General features: G+C 34.0%; 1 protein-coding gene and 1 long non-coding RNA gene across 3 annotated transcripts in view; one reads left to right on the top strand and one right to left on the bottom strand.

Moving 5' to 3' along the window:
* Positions 1 to 23848, bottom strand: part of GRIA2 (glutamate ionotropic receptor AMPA type subunit 2) — a 188060-nt gene that overhangs the window by 162710 nt on the left and 1502 nt on the right. The window lies entirely within an intron of this gene.
* Positions 3716 to 19848, top strand: LOC140510735 (uncharacterized). The gene is made up of 3 exons (XR_011969356.1): positions 3716 to 3869; positions 4683 to 4749; positions 17096 to 19848. It is a non-coding gene; the product is annotated as an uncharacterized lncRNA (long non-coding RNA).

Raw genomic sequence — 23848 nt, 5'->3', positions numbered from 1 at the left:
TTTTACTCCTTCCTTTTGCCTCATCACTTCCTGTGCCAAATAGAGTACAACTACCTGAAGCCAGAAATGGCATTCCTTGTGGTTTGCACATATGTGCTTAATAAATGATTATTTAATTGATTTTTGTCTATTGAAATCTAAACCACTAACATTAAATACATGTCCTTTTTATCATTGCTTCTCTTCATGAAGACTATCACTGCCTCCATATTCCTGGTTATAAACTAGCAAATAATATAGATTTAAAGCAAGTCGAAACCTTTGAGCTCTTCAATTTCAACCCACTCCTTTTAGAGTTTGGAAAACAAAGGTTCAGAGAGTGTATTGATTTGCACAAGGTGATACAACTAGTAAAGTTCTGCAGTAGGATTTGAACCCAGTTCTTTTTTCCAAGTCTAACACTCTATCCAATACATTAAGTTACCTCAGCGTGGAAAGTCAGGAACTTGTGGTTGGCATCTCTGTAATAGCACATTGTCTCTCCGAAGTTAATTGGCTTATTACTCGAGAAATAATATATTAGATTACCTCTCATTATTGAGTCTTTCCTTTTAAAATGGAATTTCAACTCCAGCTCTGCATTCAGCTTGATTTTCTGCTTCAAATTCTGTTTCTTCCTTATTCATGTGAATATGAAGTTAAAGTGTGTGTGTGTGTGTGTGTGTGTGTGTGTGTGTTTAATCCTCTGGCATACAAGGTAGGTTTTCATTAAGAAGAATTCTGACATTTCAGCACTCAGTGAAATCCCTTTTACTATACCAAACCACTATGATAAATAGGAAGCTGAATGAATTGTCAAAACTAGATAAAATAAGACAAATAGATGTGTTTAGGGTAAAAGTGTTAGAGTATTCTAGAGCTATAGGAGATATGCAATCTTACTAAGGCTTTGTTCTGCGGGGAAAAAAAACACACAAATCATTCTGTCTGAAATTCACGAGGAAAAAATATCTCTGAGAAACTGCATTTCCCTTTAGGAAACTAGTAAACACTAATATACCTTCTATATACCTTTCATCTCCTGGGGCTTGGTCAGTGAGCAATGAAACTCACCTTGATCATCATCAAGCAAGGGATAAAAAGGGTAGGGGTGACAATAATGAATAATATCATCATGTCTACTTGGGCCTTCCCTTTTCTCTTGGACAGCCAAGATGCATTCTTACCTCTCCATGAGTAGCATAAATATGCCAGCAAAGAACTAATGGCTAATTGAATTGATTCAAAAGTTGAAGTTCCTGACATCACCACTATAGTTTAAGTTCTCAGTTGCAGAAAGTTCCAGTCTCATCTGTCTATTGGAAGTGAGGGAGGTAGTGTTTTTAATGTAAAGGTACATGTAGCATTTTAGAAGTAACTGGATGTTACAGAAGGTTACAAAATAGAGAAATATAGGAAATTGAGATTTATGTCAAGTAACTGAATCATAAGGGGAAATAATATTAGAACCTATAGTGATGTCCACAAATCTTGAATCATGTTCCTTATTTCATATTGTTTGTTGTTTCTCCCCCACCCTTCTTTCCCCACTTCACAGAATCTTCTAGACCTTCCTTAAACACCTAATAATTTATTATTCCAATTTTCTAATTCTCTCTGTTGTTTTAAATTGACACGTGATAAATTCAGAAATAATCTACCAGGCACCTACGATGTGAAGGTGCTGTGCTAGCTTCAAGAGATATGAAGAGAAAAGTAAACAACTATTCTTCCCTTAAAGAAGATATCATTCTACCATGTGATATGACATGGAAGCAAAGAAATGAACACAAAATAAGTTGAAGATGAGAACACTAATTAAAAAGAGAATCAGGAAGAGATCCCTATTGGAAGTGGCACTGGGATAAGTGTTTAAGGGAGCTAAGGATTTTGAAAGGAAAGGGGAGGAGGGAATTCATTCCAGTAATGGGAGAGAACAGAGATAAAAGAACTGAGGTGGGAGGTAAAATTCCAAAAGTGCCTACTAGAAAGTGTAGCACAGGAGAGAAAATGATGGAGTACTGTGACATATCTCAAAGTAGGGTTGTGAGGGTTTTTAAATAGTAAGGTGAGGTGTGTTTTTCATAGTTGCACAGAGAGATTTAAAGATTAAATATGAAATTTATGATTTATTGGCTAAATGTGGCAATTCATTATCTTAGTTTAGGTTTATCAATCACATGCTGAACTTTTCAAAAATGTCAGAAATAAAAAATCTATATTATATTTAACATAACATTTAAATACTGTATGATAGTCTTTGTATCCAGATTATGTAGCTAAAACATGCCATTAAAATGAAATGGCAGGTAAAAATAAGGAGAATTTTGAAGACAAAGAAAATGAACTAAATTGTATTCAGTCATTCAGGCTAAGATGGTCAAAGTCAGATAAGAAGTAGAAGGCATTCTAGTTAAAGGAGAAAAAAAAGAGAGATATTAATTGTTAAACAATGCTTGAAGAGAGGGAGGAAGGATTTAACTAGGTGGTGCCTACTATGTACATGGTGATAAGTGCTTTGTGATTACTATTTCATTAGATCCTCACAACAACCTTGAAATGTAGGTGCTGCTAACATTCTTGCAATTTGACATTTCAAGAAACTGAGGGAGAAAAAAGTTAAGTGATTTGCCCAGGGTCACACAGCTATTGTCCGAGGCTGGATGTGAACTGAAGTCTTCAGGATTCCAGGCATGGATAGTACTTTATCCACTGTGTCATTAGCTGCCTCTGGAGAAATTAGATAACTGGAATGTCAAATCTGTTGCATTCAAAGACATTTAGAGCAAAGTCATGACCTCCAAAATTTACCTTTAAAACAGGAAAAAGTAAATTTTTATCTCAAGCTCAAAACTATATATTTTGTTTTACACACACACACACACACACACACACACACACACACACACACACTCACACACACACTACCAAAAGAGAAACAAAATTGCCTGTGCCATACCCATAAAAGCCACTTGCCTAATAAAGACTGATCACATAAAATGGAACAATACAGAAATCACAGCAAATTTGGTCTAAGGGGTTTCAATAATTGCTCACATTTATAGAATGTATTACCATTTAGTCAAGGAACATTTATTAAGTGCCTATCATGTGCCAGGCACTACGCTAGATTCTGGGGATAGATACAAAGCAAATAACCCTCCTCTCCACCAAGATGATGATGTGACTTGCAGTTGACTGATTTGAGTGAGGGAGGGCTGTGAAAAGTTACCAACCTCACTTTCTCCTCCAGAGCCATCTGGGTCCAGTAGCCAGATATTCACCAGGACAACTGCAGATGGCCCCAGGATATAATGGGAGACCCTGGCCATTTTAGGCTAAGGTCTTGTCAGATTCTCACTTTTGAGTGAGATACTCCCATTCATTGAAAAGCTTCTTAAGTACTCAAGGGGTAGCCCCCTTTAATTTAAAAAAAAATCAAACTGGGAGGGGAAGAACCTCAGGGTTGCTGAGTAAAAGAAAAACAGTTATTATTTAGTATTTACAGAATACATGTGTACACACAAAACACAGGTGAGTTTGTGCTAATATATAATACATAATCAACACAGTAGTGTGTGTGTGTACATGAATTAGTTTGAGGAGGGAGTTCCCTAGCAGTTGTTTGTTTTTTGTTCACAGAGGACCAATGATGTCAGGAGGTTTATGTCTTGATTTTGTGAGTGAATTGGATTTAAGCGAGGCAGGCCTGTGCAAAATCATCAGCCTCACTCTCTGCTTCAGAGCCATTGGAGTCTAGAGATAAGACAAGGGTCAAGATGACTGGCAATGCAATGGCCCACCTTTGAGCAGAACCTTGAAGAAAACAATGAAATCTAGAAGGAAGAGAGGAGGAGGGATAACATTCCACTCCATAAGGAACATTCAGGGTAAAGCTATGCAGATGGAAACTACATGGTGTGTGGGGAGGGGAAGAAAAAGTGACCCATTTGCCTGAACCATAGAATATGAGAACGTATTATATAATCGAGCTGAAAAGGAGGGATGGGGATAGGTTGCAATAGATTAGAAATGCAAAATAAAAGAGTATTTTATCCTAGGAGTAGTATAGAACTACTGAGTCAGTCTGTGAAAATATTCTGATTTAGCAGATAAAAAAAAGATCTTTGGCTATACTAATACAAATAACTATGAACCTGGGACTTGGTCCTGGGTCTTCTGGCTTCCAAAGCTAGTGTATGTAAACAGTCTATGATCCTTATTTATTCAGAAGGAAATGGAAAGGTCATTTATAATATACCAATCTACTACTTATCGTGGATCTGGGGTAGGGTGGGAGAGAAGGATGTTGCATCCCATAATAGCTTGCAATAATAGACAAATTATGTCCTCTGACATTCAGTTTCCTCTGCCTAGAAAAATGAGGAGAAAGAATGACTTCAACGTTTAGAAGAATGTTTAGGAAAAAAATGCCCTAAATCTTAAAAAGACATAATTGGAAACCACAGTTCTGATAATGCCAATTTATTTTTATCTTCTCCCATATGAAACCCTATAACTAGTACCTTATTCATGCATCAAAAGATAAAATTCAAGGTCCCCAAGAGCGAGATGGCTGCATCCTTACAGAAATTTCACAATATTCATTGTATGGATTTGTCATCTTAAAATAATCATCTTTTAATCTTATAGAAGGGCAGTGAATCACTCCAGGACCCTAAAATGTCATCTTATTTTTGTAGGGAATATCCAGGCTCCTATACGAACATGTCCTATTCACAGTTCCACTAAGAATGCATCATTACCTAGGTAAGTTATAACAATATCTACTATAAGATATAGCACTTATATAGACTTTAAGTTAGCAAAGCACTTCATATGCATTATCTCATTTAACTAATTATCCTATGATTTATCCTATGACTTAGATCTTTTTTTTAAACTCCAGTTATACAGATTGGGAAACTGAAGCTGAGAATGGCTATATGATTTTCCAGAGTCATAGAGCTAGTATGTGTCTGAGAAGAGATTTGAAAACAGGTCTTCCTAACTCCACAATGTCACATTACCTCATATGATGCCTATTATCCTAATATCTAAGACATGGTCAATAACATATCCCTGCAAGAAATAGAGCCTACTGGAGAATCATGGGTATATAGGTATTCCATATATTAATCCTTAATTCTAATTTTAAAATCCATGCACAGTTTCATTTGCTATTATAATTTATAATCACAGAATAATGAGTTGACATTTATGAAGTGCTTTAAAGGTTTTTTAACCCAGTTGAGGCTCACAAACCTTTGAAGAAGGTGCTATTATTATTCCCATTTTTCAGGTGAGGAAGCTGAGGGTTTAAGGAGTCTTACCCAATATTATGTACTAACATGTACTAAGTTTATCTGATATGGGACATAAACCCAGGTCTTTCTAATGTCCGTTCATTCCATTATATTCCCTAAGTGCCTTTGTGCACATAATAGATAATGTTCAGTCTAGAATGTAACATATAGCCTGTTTTAAATACAAACAGCCAATGAGACCACTGATGAATCCTACAGTCAAAGAAATATTGAAAAGGTGATTGTTTTAAACCCACATATGATTTAAAAAAGGCAAGTGCTTTCCTTGGCAATATCTGGCTTTCTGGCTTTGTCATCAATGAATTTTACATGTATACATTTTGCAATGTTACTTAAATTAACTTCAAAGTAATATGCATGAATCAAGACATAATCATGAATCCATTATTGAAATACTGAGGGCAACAGTGTGTAGAAATATAGAAAAACTGTAACTGATTCAGGCAATATTATAGCTATGAGACAAACCAGTAGATGCTGAAAAAAAAAAATCTCTCTCTCTGGGCTGAGTTTCTGCACAAAATCTGGTATCTTTCTATATGGATTTTAAAACCCAATAACGGAAAAGCACAATTTATAATGACTGCACTGCTTCGGGTATGAGAATCTAGTGCAAGTTTATAATTGAGGTCTTGCATTGTAGGTGAATGCTGTTTATTCAGATCTGATTTTGTTAAGCAACTATGATATGCATGAAAATTAGGCATTTATCTCCATTTTCTCTTTCCTTTACTCCCTTAATGTCATTTAATTTTTTTAAAATATAGATTTTTTTTTAAAGATGAAGAGAATTAAAGTGAGGATTTCATTTTTCTTTAGTTCCCTCTTTTCCCAAGAGTTTGAAAAACTTCAACCCCAAATATTTTGCCTTGTAAAATAAACATTCTACATTCTCTGTAGAAAATTCAATGTCATTTTCAGTATGGCAATAATTATTCAACATACCAGATAAACGTAACAGAATAAAGCCCCAAACCAAAACCACAGATTTCAGCTTTCAGCTCCCAGAGAGATATAATCAATAATGAAATTTCATTTTTGAAAAGTTACAAAAAAAGTACTCTAAGAGCATACACAGCAATATAAAGAGTGCTTTAACTCTCCCACCATGGCAGCATACTTCAGTATGTGATCTGAACAACCACGTTACAATCTTCATTTAGAACCAACTATTTTAACCCATCCATGAACTGAAAGTAATTCACACGCTCTCTGGAATCACTAAGAAAGGTAAAAAGGCTGAATCATCTTAGCTGACACCCAATCAGTGATTTCCCCAGGTCATGCCTGAACACACAGGACTTTTGAACCAAGAAAAGTGTACAAATCATATGCAAAATGTCATGCATATTAGCACCTTCTAATCTCAACTCAAGAGCTATATTCTTTTAGCAGGAGAACTCCAGGGCTACCTAGAATAAAAAAAGAGCAGGAAAAAGAACTCAAGGAAGAATTAGTTTCACATTCAGACTACACAACCTTCACAACCACTGTCAAAAGCTTTTAAAAAGACTTGATCTTTTCAGTTCTGCTTTTGAAACTCCTTGAACTATTATATCTTCACTGAACAATATATAATTAATTAAAATTTCTTATGACCAAAAAATTAATTATGTCAAGCCTAGGTCCAAGAAATCATATGCTTTATATAAAAAGACAATGGCCACTCTGCATATGAAGTGTCCACAGAACATCCAATAGTTTTAAAATTCACTTTTGCTGGTCTGTCCTCACTACTACTACGCCTGCCAAGAAAAGAGGGGTTCTGCATCCAAATGTGTTGGCCCCCAGTGTAAATTCCTACTCCATAAAGGTACAACTGAGGAAGTTCAGTGGCAATTCTTGACTGAAAATAACGAGGAGAATGAGGATATTGAGGCTCTAAGCATGTCAGACACAGCTTTAATTAGGTTAGGTACATCTAACAGAACTTTTCCCAGGGTACCAAACTTTAGAGTCAGCTGACAGTACTTGTACTCCTTCAGCAGCTAAAAACAATTAAGTTTTGCACCAAGTCATCAAAAATAATTAGGTTCCTTCTACCATATGTCCCCTTCAGGGGTCCATTCCAGGAAAAAAAAAAAAACACTCTTCCACAGTCAGACATTTACTAGCTTTGGGATGTCAGTTAGCACTGTTTATCTCAGTTTCCTCATCTATAAAATGAACTAGAGAAGGAAATGTCAAAACACTCCAATATCTTTCCCAAAAATCAAAACAAACAAACAAAACCGAATGGGGTTACAAAGATTCAGACACAATTGAAATGGCTCAACAATAATCACACTATGTGCTAAGGCATTGTGTTAAGTACTGGCTTATAGAAATATTCAAAATTTTATAAAAGTAAAAATTACTAACTGAACACTAGAAATTAAATTTAACTCTTCTGATCTCTATGTATTGCTATGATTAGATATAACACCAACATGGCCACAGTGAACACGGAAAGGTGAAAAATATTAAGTTAAACTCAACAAATATTTACTAAGTAAATACTTTATGCAATGCAATATGGTAAGTGCTTGAATTACAAAGACAAAAAATACTTAAAATGTCCTCTGGCCTCAGAAAGCTAACATTATAATGGAGAATATAGTAAGTCAACGGATAAATAAATAAAAGTTAATTTGAGAAGGAAAAGGACTAAGATGCAGGGGAAATATAGAATGGCCTCCTGTAGGAAGTGGCTCAATAGTTGTTCTTAAAGGAAGCTATATCCTTAAGAGAGAGGTAAAGAGTGAGGGGTACAGTCTATGAAAAGACATGGAGGGAGCAGATTAAAATTCCAAGTTAGGACTAGAATACTAAGTATTTTAATGTGATTAATGTGCTAAAATATAGATTGGATACAGACTGTAAAATGTTCAAAGAGTAAATATTTTTATCCTAGAGGTAAGGAGTAACATAAGTCTCTCTTGATGATAAAGGGAATGAGTGACAGTCATTCATGTGATTTAGGAAGATTATTTCTGGCATCTGTGTGGGGAATGAATTAGAGAGAGGAGAGTTTTGGAGTAAGGACATCCATTGCAATGGAAGAATGGGGGGAAATTGGGGAGACCCTGAACTACAGCGGTAATTATTTGAGTGGAGAGAAGAATTGAATACAAAAGGTTCAGAGAGAGGAGAAATGAGAAGAAGGTGGCAACTTACTATATATGAGGAAAGGGCAAAAATAGAGTATGACTACAAGACAGGGGACCATGGTAACTGAAGCATGGCCAAAAAAAAGCTACATCACAAGAAAGAGTGAGGTTTAGAGGAAGGATAAGTTTATGAAGAAAGAGAATGAGTTCCATTTTAGACACATTAAGTTTGAGATAAATGTGTTACATTAAGATGGAAATAAAGAAGAGATCAGGAGAGAGAACATGACCAAATTTATAGATCGGGAAAAGAGAATCATTGAATCTATGGAACTTATAAGATGACCAAGAAAGAGTACAAAGAAAGAAAAATTGCTGGACCATTGGAAAAAGTTTTGAGGTGACAAAAGTACCTTTCGGTCCTCATGTTCATCCTTACAGAATTTGTGACCTAAAATCTCTTCAAACCTCCAAGGATATTGAAATCAAAAGTTCTGTAAAACTGTCAAAATCTGCAAACACTTTTTCCTTCTGAATCACTATTAGATATAACCTCTGCTACCTTATGAAGAGAGGAATTGGTAGTGCTCAAGATGAAATAGGAGTCTGATTAAAAATAAACACATGCTAAGAAACATAGAATTTCAGAATTAGAAAAAGATCTTTGAGACCATTTAATCCAACTCACACCTGAAAAATAACCCTCTCAGTAATATAAATAACTATTGAAAGAGAACTTTCTACCTGTCTAGACAGCTTATTTCTCTTTTGGATCAGCTCTATTTCAGGCAATGAGATAGATGGTGCCGTGAGTAGCAAGTTGAACTTAGAGTCCATCTGAGTTCAAATCCTGCCTTAGGCATTTACCAGCTCTGTGATCCGGAGGAAATCTACAAACTCTTTCATCTTCAGTTTTCTCATCTATAGTGGGAATATTAAGAGAACCTGTCTCCTAGGGTTGTTTTGAGGACAAAATAAGATGATAGCTGGAAAGCATTTTGCAAACCTTAAAGTGTCAAATAAATGCCATCTATTATTATTACTTATTATTAATTAGAAACCTTAGGAAAACCATCCTTACATTAAACTTCAATCCAGCTGTGAAATGTTCATATGATATTCTTAGCTCTACTTCTTAAGATGAGTACAACAAATCTAATAGTTCTTTCACTTGATAATTTTTCAAGGATTTAAAGACATCTATTATGATGCCCCTAAGTCTCTTCTCCAAGGTATCTTAGGGTAGAACTGCAGAACCATTGATCCAAGAACTAGATCTAAACTGATGTTCAATTGCATTCATTTCACAGTGAGGATTTCTGAAAAAATGCATATGCGAATGTAGCCCTTTAAACTTTCTTATAGCATTTTTAGAATATCTAGTATAGCACCCTAGTTTATTCAGGATGAAGCACAAAAGCCATTTTTGTACTCTGCACAAAAGCAAGTGACTCAATATCTAATTTTGTACTTTATCCCTTATATGTTCCTGCCTCCCTGTACATTTCATCTGCTATAGTTTTTTTTTGTGTGTGTGTGTGTGCACTAAAAGCTCATGAAGATAAAAAGTGTTCTCTACTCTTTGAGGATCAAATGAACTCATAAACGTGTATATTCAAAAGAGAGCGTCCATCCATTGAAAGAGGACTGAAGAAATGTGTGTATGTGAGCACATGGAATATTATAGAGCTGAAAGTAATGGCAGATATAAAGAATTCATAGAAACTTGGGAGACTTTGAGTGATTCAATGCAGACATAAGTTAATAACGCTAGGAAAACATTATACTCAATGATGATAGTAATGTAAAGGTAAACAATGCTGAATGACATCAGAAATCTGGGCAGTGCAATAATTTAAGTAATTCTACTTAAATATTAATGAAGCATTCTTTGCTTATGTCAGTGGAAGGGGTAAATTCTAAGTAAAAAATAATGAGACATAAATTGTGAGAGGTAGTTGATGTACTAATTTGTTTTGGTTAAGACTTTGTTGCAAAGGAACGTTCTGTAGATGGAGCAAGTTACTCATTAGGTAGGGATAGACATAAAGCATTGATCTAATTTTTAGATGCAAGTATTTGTATTTAGATCACGATGTTTACTTTGAAAAGTGACATGGTATTGTAGATAGAATGTTGGTTTGGGGGTTCATAAAATTCTGAGCTTAAATCCCACACTGAGGCCAATTCCAAGCACATAGTAGAGGTATGGTAAATGTAAATGATAGGCTGACACATTCCACTCAGTTCAACAAATGTTCATTAAGCACCTATTAAGTACAAGGAAGTTTGCTATATGCTGGAGACAAAACAAAAACAAAAACCAGTCCCTGCACTAGATATGTGACCATGGATATGTCACTTAGACCCCAACAGCTCTAAGACTATTTTACCAAGAAATTGTCTGTCAGCAACATTGGAAGTTTCTACACTAAGTATTACCCACACTGATGAAATCTTTGAAATCACAAAGCATGTTCTAAAAACAAACATATTATCACCTGGCCCTTCTTTCTTAAATGCAGGCCAACCTCTTATAAATGTGTAAATATTGCTTAAAAAGAATATTTGAAAAAACATTGTGGAGAAACCCAAACAAATTCATCTGCACTTCAAGAAAGCTGATCAAAGCTAGTTCATGCCCTCCTGACAATGAGACAGTAATATTACCTTCATATAGGCTGTAGACTTCACTCAAATAAAGTAATATGTGTTTCAAGATTCATTATAAGTTATAAAGCTCTGTACAGATGTAGGCTATTATCACTTTTATTATGCTTAGAATTCTTTTTGCAAAGATTTTTAAACATTTTCTCCTTTGGGATGAAGGAAGAAGGAAGGAAAAGGTGAACTAGTAATTGTTAAAAATATAAATCATGAAAGTACTTCTGAACTATCTAACAAAAACTGTCCACATTGGAATCAAAACAGAATCATGTCTGAGTTTTTTCCACCTCTCATAAAAATAAGGCATCAACTCCTTTAGCAATAATTTAAGAGGACAAGATAGGGAGGGGCATAAAATGAAATCATGGGCCCCCAGAAACTATTTTACAAATATCTCCCGTTGCATATACACAAATGCAATTAATCATTCAATTAAAAATACATATTAAACACTTATGATTGCAAGTACTAAGAATAAAATTCTGTGAATGAAAAGTTCAGTGAATGAAATATTTTAAAAGCAAAAATAATCCCTGCCCTCAAGGAGTTTATATTCAAATAAAAGTGACAAGAAGAAAATTAGCGGTTGGAGAAAGAGGATACCTGTTTAGAATATAGCATATCTCTTTAAGGAAGTCAGGAATTCTAAGAGGTAGAGCTAAGAAGTGAGAACATCCTAGGCATGCAAAGGCACTGGAATGGTGATAAGGTTTTGTATGCAAGGACCAATGAATCTGCCAGTATGGCTAGATTTTAGAATGTGTGGAAAGGAGTAGTATATAAGAAGACCAACAACATAGGATGGGGACAAGTGTGTGTTTGTGTGTGAAAGAAACAGACAGAGACACATACAGAGAGAGAGAGAGAGAGAGAGAGAGAGAGAGAGAGAGAGAGAGAGAGAGAGAGAGAGAGAGAGACTCATTTTTCTTTAAGTTTTTTAAAGTTTTCTTAAAGTTGTCCTTGCCCAGTGGTCTAGGTAAACTGCAAGGGGTATCTTCTTTCTTGAATCTCCCTAAAAAGACTTCTTGGGCAATATTTGACCCTTTCTGGGTATAGTAAGGATCAAAGTTTAAGAGCTAGAAGGAGTCTTACAGACCACTTCGTCCAGTGCCTTCATTAGATATATAAAGAAACTGAGGGTAAGAGTATTTACATGATTTATCTAAAGTCATCTAGGTATTAAGTGAAAGGGGTGGGATTTGAATCTAAGTCTTCTGGTTCTCAATCCTGAGTTCTCTCTACTATATCATATTGTACCCCAAAGCACTGACACCCTGACATAAAATACTTGAACAGGAAGACTGCAGTCATATTAGATGGATCCCTGATCATAGATTTGCAGGGAAGTCATGGGCAAGAAATACTAAAGATGAAAGGACTGGATATTTAAAATATAAGTCCCTTAAGGGCAGGAATTGTCTATTTTCTCTTTTACCTCTTAATAAATTGTTGTCAAAAGATTGATTGTCATAGTAAAAACAGATTCTAAAACACATAGTGGGGATTTATTCAAAACAAAAGAGGTCAAAAGGAATAATTTAAACCGCCCAAGAAAAGCTACCCCAGTCTACCTTGTAAACAAGTGTTTGGAGACATTTGAAACTGCATATTATCGCTACAGCATCTTTAAATGGTTTGAAATCCTAAATCCATAGACCATAGTAATTTACTGGTAGTCTGGATACAGCTGTAAAGTGTTTTTTAAATGTTGCTTTGTATAAGTGCTTGGCCTTCTGAGAAAAATGTTGAATATAAAATACAGTTTGTTCCAGAAAGTTCGTTATCATGATTCTGAAACTTGCAAAAAAGTTGCCTGTTAATATCTGGCCTTGGAGTAGAATAGTGTAGTCAGAGATTTAGAATAGTTTTCTGGAAAGAGTACAAGATTTCGGAATCAGTGGAATAGTCATTTTAAACCTACCTCTGCCTTCTTGGCTGTGTAACTAGAAGAAAGTTACTTAACCTCTTTGAGTCTCAGAAGGAGGCTCCATCCCTGGCAAAAACATAGATTGGGATAGCAATTACCTTACAGAGTAGTTAGGAGAATCAAAAGAGTTAATGTATTATGTGTTTTGAATGTAGCTCCCTTGTGAATAGAAGTTATTTCTTTGTCTTTCTATCCCCATCATTTAGTATAGTATCTAGTAGGCACTTAATGAATTATTGCTAGTTGACTGACAAACCTTAAAGTGCACAGAAATATTTATGGTTACTATTTAATGATTCTCTAAAACATTAAATATAGTTTTTCAATTCATTTGAATCTATAACAATAGCAAAAAGTTAAAACCTTGATGAATACATCTAATTTTATCCTTTGTACGTCGTAAGATATGTCTGTCTCTAAATGGATCTTATATCATTCTTTTGTATTTTCCAAAATTCCACAGAGCTTTCTGATCAATATTTAATATCACATTTTAAATTTATCTTCAACTTAAAATAGTGTACTTACAAAATTATTTGAGAAAGTGCTGCTTTGTTTATTGACATTGTAAATATTTTCTTTATACTTTCCCATAATTCTTCCAGACAAAAGTCTGGAATCACTAATATTGTTGCAAAGAAGAAATCCATTAATACAGTGTGGAAATTAACATATATTACTGTGGCTTTTATAATAATATATTTATTCATGTTAGTACATAAAAATATCATTTAAAAGGCAAAAAGCACACTTACCAATCTAGCATCTACCTTATTTCTAAAATTCCCCTGATTATCTCACAAAGGATTATTTCTGTCTCTATTCCTCTCTGATCGTTTCTATTTTTTAGAAAATCTAACAATTCTATTAAAATATTGCAAAAGAAATGGAAGCATTTTCCATGAGTAATAAATGGATGTTTTTTAAAAAGATAAGCTAGAAAATGCTGAACTGCCATAATATGAATAGAATAAGAACCTTGAAAAGGCAAGAGTTCCCACTTAAGCAAAATATAAGAAGTAATGTAAGATGACTGTTAATATAATTTGGAGTATATTCAGGCAGAAGTTAGAGTCTTTCTGAAGTTTTACAGATACTACTACAGGAATGGGAATATTAACAAAGGCTTGGACAAGTTTTAAAAGCAATAATTAAGGGAGATTTTTTTTGGTCATTAGCATGTTTCTATGTCTCCCATCAATTTTGTAGTAAGATTTTCAGACAGAGACATCAGAGTAAAACATCAGTGTGCAAGACAAACCTTTTCCTACTTCTAGCCCATTGAAGCCACATCAAAGGGGATATAAAACAATCAGGTTTAAAACATACTTGAATTCAAAGTTTCCTTTCATACTCAGTGGACCCACGTTGAGTCTTGAGCTGTGTCTTGTCTCAATTCTTTTAGAAATACTAAATAAAAGTGTTTCTTGTGTCAATTATTTTGTTTAATTCGAATGTGAAAAGAATATACATGCCCATCTAGGATCTAAAGATGAAAACAAGTATCAAATTATAGTTTGTCTTGATGCAGAACAAATAGAAAATTTATAGTTACTGACAGTCAAGATTATATGCAATTTTGTAAAAAAATCTCAGGATATCTAAAAAAAAATTAAATAAAATTACCGTAAGAAATTTCTTACAAAATTTTTATTCTTATTTTCTTCTCTTTCCTACTTACTGCTTTGCATCTTCCCGCCTCCACTATACACACAATGTCCAAATATATATCTAGTAGAAAAATATAGGCAGTCATAAGTATCATGGTGTTTGCTGGATATAAATTTGTTGCGTTCAGTAACTACTTAATATCTTCTTTTTAAAAATATAATTTTATATAAAGTATTTAAAGAGAAGATGTGGCATAATTTTAAAAACAAATGAAATAAAAGTAAGGAAAATAAAATTCTAGGAAAGTATATTTTGTCATCAATATGCCAAAAATGAGGAAGAAGACATTCTCCTACAAAATTACAGGAGACATTAGTGGAAAATGGAGATGACCATTTACGTGAAGTTGTCTTAATACCTGGTTCTTGACAAATACACGTATTCACACATGATTTTTTACAAATATGTGAATTTTTTTGTTTTCCTAAATTTTAAATAATGAAGCATTATAATTTTGAGAAAAGCAAAATACTTACAAAGTAACAATGAAAGAATGGAGCAGAATTCTGAATATTTATTTTAAAGTTACAACTTTTATAGAAAAAAAACTTCAGAAGTAGAGACTTAAAATTTGACTCATAGAAGACTCAGGTGTCTAATTTTACAAAATTTCTTTAAAAGGAAAATAAGCAACCTTAAACCACTATAACATATAAAAGCTATTTGATATGATTTCTGCAGACCTAAATTAGTAGGCAAGTTTTGCTCATTGCTACCCCGGTGGCCAAAGAAAAGTCATCTCACAAATCTCTTATCCTCCAGTTACTCATGTATATGGTGAGAGGAATAGACTAAATATTCTCTAAGATCCCTTTCACTTCTAGATGCTCTGATTCTACTTGTCAGTAGTACCAGCATCATATAAAAATGTCACACACACACACACACACACACACACACACACACAGCCCAATAGCATTAAAATGTTGACAAAGTGGATTTTAAATATTCTTAGCCACCAGACTTTCAGTCTTTGTTTAATTTTACAAATAATCGTTCTACCTATCCTATCTCACTTATGGATATGAATACAAAGTAAGGAATTCTGAAAAAGGGCGTTCTTTCTAGAATTATATTTTAGGAAAAACACAATATATGTATTTAAGTAGATTTACTTATTTTTAAAATTTATTGTTATCAGAGAAACGTTTGATCAGAAAAAAATATGGATGGATTGATTGTATTGTAAAAAGGGCAATTTATGTGCTCCATTGTCATCCACAAAATTTCAGGAGAATATGGTGAAGCCTCCTCCCTCAGCATTTAGAAGGACCCTTCAGTACTGAATTTATGGAAGGATATAAACAACGATTAATCAAGAGAAGGAGGCATGAGAGGATTATGATCTGCATTGTTGAAATGAAGACCCATATCAGTGAGATCAAAATCAATTGGGGAACAAGGTATAGATAAGTTAAGGACTTAATTCAAGGACCAAAAATAACTCCAAAAGATTCATGATGGAAAATGCCATCCACATCCACAGAAAGAAATATGGAGACTGAATGCACATCAAAGTATATTGTTTACTCTCTTTTTTTCTTTAGTTTAGTTTAGTTTTTTTTCTTTCTCATGATTCCTCCCATTCATTCTAAGTCTTCTATACAACATGACTAATGTGAAAGTATGTTTAACAAGAATGCACATGTAGAATTTATATTGTATAGCATGCTGTCTTGGGGAGGGAGACAGAGAAAATTTAAAAGCTACGGAAGTGAAAGCTGAAAATTAAAAATAAATAAATTATTTATTTAAAAAAAGTTAAGGACCTAAATAAATAGTAATGACCAGTGCTTTGAAGGCTGTTCACCTTTAAAGATATTCCAACTAGCATTTATATGTACACATTCCAGATCCATGAAATTGTTGGAGGGGAGGGATTTCTATCAGTACTCTAATGAATGTGAATATTTTGAAAATATGGGACATTTTGTAAATTTTAATTTATAATTCAGGAATTGTAATCAGCAAGTGAAAAGTGAATTTTGTGTTATGTGGATTCATTCATAAAAAGTAAAATAGAAGTTTGGTAAATATTAAATAATAATTTCAAAATATGTGCTATCTTAATAGTTCTGATCAAAATTTCCTTTCTAAAAGGGAAATATCATTAACTTAAAAAAACTTTAAAATAATCATGTTGAAAGAGACAGATGAGACAGAATTTAACCAAATTCTTGTTAATAAACAATTCCAGTAATTTTTAGGAGGCAATGTTGATTCTTTGTCCAATTTTTTTTGTTCTCTGTCACAATACATAAAACTGTCTATTTTTCATCCAAATGTATTTTCACGGACTAGAATTTGTATCTCAATCAAACCTTTTTTCCCTCCAAAATTAATGAACTTATTTTTCAAATTAACTCAAAACCACATTATACTATAATAGTTAAAAAATAAATATCATAATTTTTCATCTTCTTTCATTTTGTCAGGGCTCTTGGTATTCCATAAACTTGAAAAACATTGACTGAAGTAATAACATGAAGATCTGAGACTTAGGAATGAATCAGCATCCTCTTGTCATAAAGCCATGGTGCAATGATCCCTGCAGAGCTCTAAGACTTGATTTAAAATGGAAATGCTCATCCCCTCCTGAGCCAGCAAGATTAAACTTCTAAGATCTCACATATATCACCTCTGTGCACAGAATACTATGGGAATAACTTCTCACTGTTCTTGATCTTTTAAATCCCTCCAATAATCTCTGAGTGTTATAATACATGTATTATTTATGTATTCATACATGCATGTATACAACGAAAGAATCGAACAGAAGCTTGAACACATTTTGTGGAATTGCAACTTCTAGTTGGGTGTGTTAAGAAATATATAAATAAAAGATAAGTTTGTAGAAGATCCAAGAGTCTATTTTTACAAAATTTCCATAGTAATGTCTTAAAGACTACAGAGTATGGTTTTTGTATATCTGAATTTGAAGTCAAGCTCTGCTCACTGCGTCCCATGTGACCTAAGAATATTCTTCTAATCTCACCAGATCTCAGTTTAATCATGTACATTATAAGACAAACTAGAAGTTCTCTAATGTCTCTTACAGCTCTAGAGGTTCTGGTCTAATTTGCCAGTGGTACCAGCATCATCTAAAAAATGGTCACAAAAGCATAAATATATGTATAACAATGTATATACATATAGAATGTATATGTGTGTATAATGCATATAACTATGTATGCACACACATATACATATAACATATGTACATATATATTCTACTTTAAAAAGCTTGAAAGTTCCATTTACAAATAGTCCAATTACAAATCGATACTTCATGATTAAGTTTTTTAATTAAATTCAGTGCTTAGGGACATTTAAAAAATTCAGTAATTTTGTAGAAGATTATTTATTTGTGTACTGGTGTACATTTTGTCCTCAAGTTCCCCTCCTGAACCCCAACAAAATGTAAGTTTCAATTTAGTTCATGTATCCCAAATGTCTGACACATAGTAGGTGATTAATATATGGTTTTAGAATTGAATAGAATTCGTGCATTCACAAAATATTTATTCAGAACCTGTGGCATACAATATACTGTGTTGAGAACTAGAGGAGATTAGACAAAGAAGTCTTAAAAACAGATTGTCCCTGGTAAATACAAATAACTGTAATACACAACATTATGTGACAAGTGCCTTAGAGATCTGGAGAGTTAAAGATGAAATATAGCCATATTCAACAATAATATTTTAAAAGGCAAAATGAAAATTTACCAACTTTTTTTAGGTACCCTTTTGAGAGACATCTACTTTTTAGTATATTTTTTTTTTTACCCTCTCAATGTTCTTCTTAATTGGCATATATGCTCTAAGTACATTCTAGTTCCAATCTGGCTATCTAAAGTCTTTTCACATATCTATATTCCCAGTGTCCTTTATGTCACCTCACTGACCAGTTTACCAAGGATGCAGTTCTAACTAGCACTATTTCATAGAATATCCTCATCTGCTGGACATATTAAAGAATAAAGAAATTTCTAACCTGAAAATACCTAAGAGTCAAGAGGGAGTCAGCTATAGATATTAGGCCCGTACTAGATAGCTTAGGAATCTGATTTTGAAAAGAAGTTAAAAATGAGTTGTTTGGAAAATTTAAATCTTAGGCATCTATCCCCTAGCTCTTTTTCTAACGCACATTTTTTCTTTTAAAAAGAAAATCTAAACTAAGCTAACATATCCATTTTTTAAATTAATTACATTTCGTAATTTGACTTCTGTGTGTGCACTACCAAGATCATTTGTGTCTGTGCGTGACAGTTATGTGAAGAACACAATATTTTCTCCTATATCTCCATCTGCTGGCTTAGAGGGAAAAAGTCAGACAAAACTGATTGTGATTTTTCCATTTCTTTAACATTAATGTTCTCCATGATAAATTTTGTTCTATGAATCTGAAATAGAATTTTTCAAAGACTACAGATATTTGCAAAAACCAAATATCAGAACAAAGTTAAGTGATTAGCTACTTATCCTGATTGAAGAGGAGGTTTGTCTCATGCTATATTCTCAGCAACATCGTAAGTCATATTTGCTAGGGTTGCAGCTTTTTTCATAAAATGTCCTTTGCAAAAGTTTTTTTTTTTTTTTTAATTAATGAGACTGTCAGGCTATAATTGTCAAAGTAGAGAAAAGTCCGTCATTTGCCTCCAAAGTTTGCTCTTATCTGTTGCACTTAATGGAATTTAATTTGTGATAAGACTGCATATGTCAAGATTTAGGACAATGCTTTCATAAGAATTCAAATCTTTATGGGACAATTATGAGTAGAAAATGTTGCAAAGAAGCATACCTATGTTCCAATCCAAAGAAAAATTGCTTGACAAAAAACAACAAATTGTCAGCAATGTGTGAAGGATACTATCCATATAATTGAGTGAGATAAATATTCCAAAAGGTTAAATAAAAAGGTCACCAAAAGAAATAAAAAATAGAGCAATTGTTCCAGAAATTAATATTCGATAATAATAATAGTACGGGATTCACCTGCTGAACTGAAATTTCTTGCTAATACATTCTGAAAATAAAATTCCATTTTGTGAGCAATTTAAAGGGAGGAGGGCAAAGTCTATCATAGTAGCTCCATCTGTCTCAGAAATAAAAATAAAATTGAAAATACGTTGTTTTTTGTTTTTGTTTTTGTTTTTTTGTCTCCAGGTAGTCAGTGAAATAACAGATAACAAATGGATACTTTTTCTTTTAATGGGTAACTTTATCACCCCCCCCCCCCCCACTGTGAATGATAAAGCAGATAGGACTAGAAGCATTTCAGAGTAAAACATATGTGACTCTTCTCCCAAAATAAATAAATAGTAAAGTCATCTGATCTCTTCATTTAAGTTTTCAACCACACTGTTGATCTTATTGATTACTTATATTAGTGCCTATTTAGTCTGATCTGATAGAGAAAATCCTCAGTCTGGTATCCTACATAAACTGAAATGAACAAGTTATGCCATCAGTAAAAGCACTGATCTACTGAAAATAGAACAGAAATATAGCCTATAAAACTTGATTTCCTGTGGTATGTTGGGCAAGTCACTACATCTCCTTCTGACTCAGTTTTCTCATTTGTAAAATAAGGAGATTAGACATAATAACCTATATAGTACTTGTCGGTTTCAAATAATAAGATTCTAATATTGTATACATTTCCCATTGAGATATGTCTTTTTTTAACATTGTAGGAATAAGTGTTGCTTTACTAGCCATATAATTTTCAAAATGAAAACAGAAAGAAAAATTCTATCAATTTCTAGAATTCAATGGAAAAGTAATTGTATTAGTTAAGTCACGAATCTTGATTGGCCCTACTGTTTCAAATGTATCGTGGGCAAAACTTTATTAATGCCAAGATGAGAAGACCAGGAAAAGAACCACAGAGTAGCGAGAGGTTTTCATGACTTTTGGTAAGATTAAAAGGATAAAGAGTCCATATGGTAAGCTTATCTCATTTTCTCAATATTGCCTTGCATTTCACTCTAGTCTCTGGCTTAGTAATTGAGTTTGTCAACAGGGAATAAAGTATAGAGAATCAACCTTGAAGCCAAGAAGACCTGGGTCCAACTTCTGCCTCCAACACATACAGGTTACATATGTGTGTGTATACATATATATATATTACTCCCATGAAAATCACATAAGTTTTCTAGGTAACTCTCTAAGAACATAAATTCCAGAAATGCACACCTGTATCAGCAGAGGGAGTTTCCTTATCTGGGAACTGAACTCTCAGATCCAGTCCCATTCTCTATTCCTACATTCCATTTAATCAGATCTTCAAAATGACATTAGTATGACAGATATTATTATCCACGTTTTAGAAGTGAAGAACTTAAAACTCAGAGAGTTTAAATAATAATAACATAATTATATAGCTTTTATGGTTTACATAGCATTTCATATATTTTACTAATTTGAAATTTTTAACCATCCTATAATTTTACTATATAACTATATAATCATCCTCATTTAAGGATGAAGAAATAGAGCTATTATTAAATTTAGAGAATTTAATTTCCTTGTCTGAGATAAAATAAAAAGGGAAGAACCAGAATGCAGGCCTTTTACACAATTTTGTTCCACAAAGGGTTAAATCATTGTCAATTGTTCCTGTTTACACTTACGCTGTAATTATTACAACAAAGGAGAAACTGAGGCAAAGAATGACTAAACGACTTGTCCAAAACCACACAGAAAGGCCTAGGCAGGTCTCATGAGTTTACAGTAGATTTGAGTTTCTACATTATACATTATACATCATCAAATATTTGATGAATCTCCTTATAACTTTGGAATCATGGTATCACTAGTCTGAATTGTAATACCTAAAAACTGGAAAACATTTGACCAAGAATAATGACTCCACATTTGTTGTAATGTAAAGTAAAATATTTGGTAAATTAAAAATGCTCATTTTCCCTTTCAGTCTAGGTTTCCCAGTCATATGTATGATCTAAATTTAAATACTCAAATTCTGATGTCATTCTGAATACTACTTCTTTCCCTTTAATCGGTTAATAATCATACAATTCATTTATTTTTTCTAGGATTTTTGTTTTAATGTTTCAAAAATGGTTCTGGGGATGATTTAGATTTTTTGAACATGTAGGGTACTCTGAAACTATATACGTATATGTGTGTATATATGTATATATATATATGTAATATACACATATATACATGTAAGTATATGTATATAGAGAGGGATGCAGATAGATAAAGATTTATAGAGATGCAGATAGATACAGATTTATGTGTCTCTATCTCTATGTCTATATCTATCTATCTATCTATCTGTCTGTCTGTCTGTCTCTGTCTATCTATCTATTTATCTATGGAGAGAGAGAGGGAGAGAGAGAGAGAGAGGCCAAAATTAAAATCACTGTATCTCTCTACAGTAGATTTGTTTTTGAGTAAGAAGCATGGTTATTTAAGAATGTTTTCCCAGGAAAACCTATCCCGATCAGAATCCTCAAATCAAGTAAGAGATTTCAATCATATTCTCTTCCATAATGTAAAACTTTTAAAGTATCATTGTATTTAAGATTTAAGTCTTCACTAAATCCATCTTAAAGTTCACTTCTTGTTATACATTACTTTTCAGACCTTGTTTCCCAGCCATATTTAATCAGATAAATGCTTGCTAGTACCTCGTAAATCAAACCTATTTTGGGGGTGGGAGTGGTGGGAGAAGAAAGCAACTTGAAACTTAATGGAAAGATTTTAAAATTAAGAAAAAAGCTTTCAAACAAGTCATTGAAAGTTCAAGAAAAATACCACCTTAAAATTACAGTAACCCCATCTTTATAGGTCTGCTACCTTCTTACCCACCCATCACCCACCCAAGTCATTAGTAAGTATTTTTTATACTATTTATGGCCTAAACTACAAAATCACTTTAGACATTTCTTCATCTCATTATTTTCTCCTGAAGACCTCTTCCCTCATTTCCCCCCTACAAGCACTGATATTTCAGTCATCTATTGTGATCGCAGTCCTGTCCCTGTTTTGTCAATCAAATAACGAAATTTCCATCCACCCCCCTCCTCGGCCCAGAATGGTTTTGAAATGAGCTGATACCTCTCAAGTCTATGAAATCAACCTAAATTATTGATAATAAACTCAAGACTCGATGGAAATGGAATTTCAATCACTTCTTCCCAAATATGTTGGTGAAACGTGGAGATATTTCACCTCCTTTCTTCCCCCACTGTGAAAGTGGTCACCTAGCTCTTGGATACTGGACGTGTGTGTGTCTAGTGGGGTCAGAGTTAGGGGATGGTCATCGGCAAATCACTTGCATCGTTTCATATGATATAATGGCATGAGGATCAAGCCTTAGGAGAAAATGGATCAATCCACCCAGCAGCAAATTATGGAAGCCAAACCAAAGAGACAGTCCCTTGGTAGTGGCATCCTGGGCCAAGCTCAGGGTTGCGGTCTTGGTAAGATGGGAGGAGGGAGTGACGGGAGTGGAGATTTGCAGCTAGAGAGGCGAACTATTCCAATGCAGTTTAAAAATCACTTGCTTTGTCTTTTTAATATTTTAATGGCAGCCAAACACAGTCTCCCACGAGGGACGAAAATTGTTGAGAGATGGGAAGGAAAATGAGAGTGACAGGGGGCTAATATGGATTGTAGAAAAGAATAAAATGGCTGATAGGCAGCGGTTCCTTTTCAAACTCAACCGGATCCAATTGTTTTCAGATCTCTTTCCATTTCGTTTCCTTTGCTGAAGCCCCGCGATGCAACCCAAAGCTAGCTGAGAACACAGCAGGCAGAGTCCGCTAGCAAAGAGCTGCCGGGTGGACAAAAGAATCTCTTTCAGAATAACCTGGAAGCACAATTGCCTTACAAATACTAGACACCTCCAAGAAGAGATCTCTCTCTGACCCTTAATAGCACACACACATCACAAAGTCTGAGATAGGAACCAAGTCTAGCTTCCCTAGTGGAGGAAAAACCCTGCCTGGAATACAGCTACCCCCCCGGCCCCTGAAAAAGCTGTTATGTAACGCACCCCTAGCCCAGCGCATCCGGAACCTTGTGTGTGTGTGTGTGTGTGTGTGTGTGTGTGTGTGTTTGTGTGTGTGTATGCGTGTCCCATCGAAAAGGAAATAGTGAATGTTCACTTGAACCATTGCTGGCAGTGCAGGAGCTGATCCGGGGCGCCAG

Source organism: Notamacropus eugenii, chromosome 6 (assembly GCF_028372415.1).
Source record: "Notamacropus eugenii isolate mMacEug1 chromosome 6, mMacEug1.pri_v2, whole genome shotgun sequence".
Taxonomy (NCBI): domain Eukaryota; kingdom Metazoa; phylum Chordata; class Mammalia; order Diprotodontia; family Macropodidae; genus Notamacropus; species Notamacropus eugenii.
The sequence above is the reverse complement of the archived record's forward strand: the minus strand, read 5'-3'. Positions and strand labels throughout refer to the sequence as shown.